The following is a 6,000-nucleotide window of genomic DNA, read 5'->3' on the forward strand; positions in this document are numbered from 1 at the left end:
ACATCACTATGGAGGAGCTATGGAGACTTAGGTCCTGCAGGACTAAGATCACTATCAGTTAACAATTTGTTTTTTTCCCCTTTCCTTGTTTTTGGGCACCCAGGAGTTCCGAGGAATATCTCACATATCCCACGGTGGGGGTGGGGGGGAGGGGTGTTTGCGGCCTGTCAGCTTGCCTTACGTTCCCTTAACAGTAACTTCTTGATTATATTCTCTTTAGTGCCTCACTTCATTTCCCAACACATGTACATTCTTCACTCCCATGTTGGTGTTTCCTGGGGTCATTCCCCAAATAAACTAAGTACACTTGAATCATTATCTCATGTTCTTCTTCTGGGGAACCACACGGGGACAAAATGTCACAAAACTTGGCTAATTTTTCAGAAAGACTAATTTTTCAAATTCCTCTAGCTCTTATTTATATTATCATTCTCCTGATCCTGAGAGTCAATGTTCATAGGGTTCTCTACTAATATAGGCAAGATACTTCTGTCAGCCATTAAGACTTAGATGAAATCATAAAGAGGGATAAGACATCCAAACAGAAAAAGAAAGGAAAAAGTCTACCTGTCTCAGTTTCCAAGAGATCAGAAGAAGAGGTTAAGAGCAGAGCAGAAGAGTGAGACAAGCAGGGACCATCACATGCGCAGAGCCACATCCAATGCATTGGAGGAGAATCTCTGCCAACTCCCTTTTTTAAGGTGAGGCTTGTAAATCAGTGGTTCTGAAATCTAAGTGTGCATTGAAATCAGAATGACTTGGGAAGAAAATCAGACTGCTGAATCTGTTGCCTCTTAGAGTGGGGTCTCAGAATTTGTGTATCTCTCAACAGATACCTGGCTGAATCTAGCATAGCCTGTTACAATTTGAAAGCCATGGGGTGGATGACCTGTGAACTCCCACACCACACTGCCTCAGCTCAGTCGACTAAAATTCTGAGTTTAAATATTTGTTGTTATTCTTCACAGTGTGTTTCCTGAAAAGTGCACCCATTGTCACATCAGTGTTGATCTCATCGAAGGCTCTGAGTCTTATTGTCTTCCTTTGCTTAGGAAAATACTTTTCATTCAAGTAGGAGATGGATTGTGAACATTTGTAAAGGATGCTGACATCCTCCCACCCTTCCTACCTCTTCCTTCCACCTGCACATCCTCAGGGCCGAAAGGAAGAGGGGAAGCCATCGTGTGTCTAAACGGGCTCCCATGTGTACAGTCACAAAACTGTGTGCTTCAGCCTGAGTTTTCACATCAAGCAAATTAGGGGTAATTTTTTGCTTTATAAAAATTATTCTTTGTTGTACAAAAGGATTCAATGCAGGTTTTCTTTTAATATCCAAGTTCTTTAGAGCATTTCAAATATAATTCAGTTTCCAACAATTCAGTTGACTCTTTTTTTTTTAAGGAACACATCGATTGTGTAAAGCCAGGTATGCAAGAAAGTTCCTCATTATTGGTTTTTATGTCTTTGAAGTTCGAGGATGAAATTCTATAAATTCATAGTAGACATTGGAGGACCTGGTTATGGTTTCTGGACATGGAATCTCTCATTAAGTTGTTCAGATGAAAAAAAAAGCTAAGGAAAAATATCACAAGCTACCCTTAGACCCTAAAGTCTATATTCATTGTCTACTTTTGGTAACATCATCATTTTAAAGCTGATATCATCCTTAGAATTTTGCAAGGCAATAACTATAACTGATACTTCAACTTGAATTTCTTGAGCCCATACTTCCTAAAGGTTTTTAGGTAAGAGATTCCTTAGTTCCCATCTAACAACCCAGAGAACCAAGGTATCGAAGGTTGACTGAAAGGCCCAGGGCAACAGATTTATCTGTGCACTATGGAATGCTTAGCACATGCCTAAGTTCATTATTTGATGCTCAATAAATATTCGTCAAATGAAGAATCTGGGTCTTTTATCTGGCTATTTTTGCAGACTTCTCACTTCATTGTGCAGCCTCTCATCAGAGACTAATTGCAACAACCCGCTCATGAGGGACTACCTACATGGCAGGTGGGAAGATTTACTTCTTGTTTGTGTACTTTGTGTATAAAAATGCAACCCACACACCTAACCTCTCCATGTGCCTAGGGTGCACAGTCAACTTAAATATTTTCCCAGGGCTGGAGTAGTGTGTGTGGGGGGGTGCCTTTTTACACATGGACAGATAGCATGTGACCTGTGCAGTCATGTTCTGAAAGGCCTTGTACGTGGCTTGATGCTCTGTTTCATCTGTCTTGAAATTCTTCATAATTTTTGAGAAAAGGGCCTGCATTTTCATTTTGCCCTGGGCCCTAAATATGTAGCCAATTCCTCTTGACAGAGAACAACCATAGGAAAAAATAGATCTCTAAAACATCAAGGCTTTTGATATGAATGATACTTAAATCGGTAAGATTTTCAAATGTCATATAAAGAATATCTTTGTTACAAAATAGGATATATTCTCTGTGGTGAGAGGGGAAAGTGAATCTTTGTCAGGCAACTCGACATTCCAGGACCTTTTATCTTCTCATTTTAAATGTGAAAGAATCATTAGGGTCCTCTAGCCAACCCACTCATATTCTAGGCAGAGGGGGCTCAACAAGCCCATGCCCACACAGCTGGTTAAAGGTAGACCCTAGGATTCCCGGGTCCTAATGCCCTCGTACTACATCATGGTTTCTGTATTAGAAGTAGTAGGTCAAAGAATATGTATCTGCCTTTTTGACAGTCTAGACATAAACATTTAAACATTTTTTCAATAGTTGCATTTTACCTTTGCAATGATACAGCTGTAGTAATAGTGAAAGCCAAAAACATCTCAAGAGAGGCAAGAAAAAACTAAAGGAAAAACAAGAGGCCAGGTAGTTTTCACTTGGTCCAAATATTTGTCTTTGAAGAGGTAAGTCAATGGGACTGCTAAGGTGACTTATTGCCAAGTTCAGTATTGTCTTCAGTGATCACATAAGTGGGGAGATGAGAAGGTACTTCCTGAGCCGGAAGCGTTGATATGCCTTGGCTGTTTTCATTCCTATTGTCATACGGTGGAAGAAAATACCCTCTGATGCAGCAGAAAATCTGAGTGAAGCAGGTTAAGGTCACCAAAACTAAATAAAAACAAAATTGGAACGGGGATGGGAGTGTGGAGGGACTCCTGGCAGTAAACCATTGCAAGCTATATGAAACACCTTTGTAATATAGGGTAAATATTTCTGAAAAATAAACCATAAGCCATTTTGCATAATTTTATTGTAGTAAAATATACATAACATAAAATTTACTCTTTTGTGAGTTGTATAGACCAGTAGCATTAAGTACATTCACAATGTTGTGCAAACGTCACCACTGTCCATTTGCAGAACTTTTTTTTTTAATGTTTATTTATCTTTGAGAGAGAAAGAGGGAGAATGCGAGCAGGGTAGGGACAAAGAGAGACAGAGACACAGAATCCGAAACAGGCTCCAGGCTCCGAGCTGTCCCCACAGAGTCTGACGCAGGGCTCAAACCCATGAACCATGAGATCATGACCTGAGCTGAAGTTGGATGCTTAATCAACTGAGCCACTCAGGCACCCCAGAACTTTTTCATCATCCCAAACAGAAACTCCTTTTTTTCTTTTTTACCACTGAATCTAGATACTTTTTAAAAATTTAGTTTATTGAAGCGTAATTGACATACAATGTTACATTGGTTTTAGTATACAACATAGTCATTTAACGACTCTATATACTATGCTATGCTCGCCAAAGTATAGCTACCAGTCAACATACAACATCATTACAATATCATTGGCTATATTCCCTAGGCTGTACCTTTCATCCCTGTGATTTATTTATTCCACAATTGGAAGCCTGTGTCTCTCTCTCCCCTTCATCCATTTTGCCCATCTTCCCCACCCCTCCCTTCTGGCAATCATCAGTCTGCTCTTTGTATTTATGGGTCTGTTTCTGCTTTTTCTGTTTGTTTGTTCATTTGCTTTGTTTTCTTAGATTCTATGTATAAGTGAACCATACAGTATTTGTCTTTCTCTGTCTGACTTATTTCACTTAGCATAATGCCCTCTGGGTCCATCCACGTTGCCACAAATGGCAAGATCACCTCCTTTTATGGTTAAGAAATATTCCATTGTGTGTGGAATATTTTGATATGCAAGCTATATGAAACACCTTTGTAATATAGGGTAAATATTTCTGAAAAATCAAACCATAAGCTATTTTTGCATAATTTCCACACTCCCATCCCCATTCCAATTTTGGTTTTATTTAGTTTTGGTGACCTTAACCTGTGATATATATATATTATATAATATTTTATATATATATATATATATATATATATAATCATATCTTCTTTATCCATTCATTTATCAACACTTAGGTTGCTTCCATATCATGGCTATTGTAAATAATGGTGCAGTAAACATGGGGATACATATATCTTTTTGAATTAGTGTTTTTGTTTTGTTTGGGCAAATACCCAGTAGTGGAATTACTGGGTAGCATGGCATCATCTCTGTTCACAATGACCTCTCCAACTTTTCCTAAGTCATGAGGCTGAACATCTTCAAGATATAGTCAATCTTTCTCCCAACATTAGACCACCAGTAGCAATAGGCACGTCTTTAATCTAGTTCTTTCTGTTGTTGCCCAAACCTGGTGTTTTGACTGCTACAACCTGAAGACCAACTTTTAGCCTATTCAAACCAGTGTACTTAGAGCTTCTCCATCAACATCATCAGCAGTTATGACTAAAGGCTTACAGTAAGCATTGGCAATTTCAAGAGCAGGTCACTGGACAGGACAATAGAAATTTTCTTTTCACTCAATAGAACATGGGCATCTTGGAATTCACATTTCTGACATGTTGATGTATTAATAAAGTATACAGAAATATAACCTCAATCAAACATCATGCCTTTAATAATTTCTAATTCATCCTTCAGTGTTTTTCCATCCTTTACTGTGATGATACCCTTCCTTTCAACCATTTTTATTGCATAAGAAATAATGTCAATTTCTTTGTCTCCAGTTGCAGAAATCGCAGCAATCTGGACAATTTCTTCAGGGGTTATCACAGGTTTATACTGCTTCTTAAGCTTAACAATTACAGCATCAACAGCTAACATCATATCTCTCCTGATTTCCATGGGATTAGCATCTTTGCTAATCTTCTCAAAGCCTTCCTTGGCAAAAGAGTGTCCTAGTATGAGTAGGAGTAGTGGTACCAGCCTCAGCCTCTTCATTTGTGTTAGTGGCAACATCTTGAACAAGTTTAGCACCAATATTTTTATATTTATCTTTTAAGTCAATGGACTTTGCAATGGTCACACCATGCTCTGTTATTTTGCACTTTCCCAGTTCTGTTCAATAGTCATTGTTATTCCCTTTGGCCCCATAGTAATGGCTAAATCATCAGCTAAAAGGTCTCCACTTTGACGCATTAAGGCTCAGGCATCTGCACCAAATTTTGGCATAAGCCCAAGTGACATAAGGAGCCAGTGCCCTGGACACTGACCTAATTTGGCAAAGGACTGTGAGTAATGGAAACATTTCTGTGGGGCAGCAACAGAGTGTGCTGGTGGTGAGACAGGCTATTGGAGGCAAGTCAAGGATAGAATGCATGGCATACGTGGCTAGGATTGTATGGTATCTCTATTTTTAATTATTTGAGGTACTTCCATACTGCTCTCCACAGTGGCTGCACCAATTATATTCCCACCAACAGTGCATGAGGACTCCTTTCTCTCCACATCCTCACCAACACTTGTTTCTTTTGGATACTAGCCATTCTGATGGGTGTAAAGCGATACCTCATTGTAGTATTGATTTGCATTCCCCTGATGATTAGTGAGGTTGAGCATCTCTTCAATCTGTATGACTTCTTTGGAAAAGTGTTTATTCAGGTCCTGTCCATTTTTAGTCAGATTATTTGGTTTTTGGGGTGTTGAGTCATGTAAGTTCTTTATATATTGTGGATGTTAACTCCTTTCAGATATATCATTTGTAAATACCTTTTCCC

General features: G+C 38.9%; 1 pseudogene; it reads right to left on the reverse strand.

Annotated features, from left to right (window-relative positions):
- Positions 1 to 5,531, reverse strand: part of LOC102970231 — a 42,498-nt pseudogene extending 36,967 nt beyond the window's left edge.
- Positions 5,532 to 6,000: the final 469 nt, after the last annotated feature.

Source organism: Panthera tigris, chromosome C2, assembly GCF_018350195.1.
Source record: "Panthera tigris isolate Pti1 chromosome C2, P.tigris_Pti1_mat1.1, whole genome shotgun sequence".
Classification (NCBI taxonomy): Eukaryota; Metazoa; Chordata; class Mammalia; order Carnivora; family Felidae; genus Panthera; species Panthera tigris.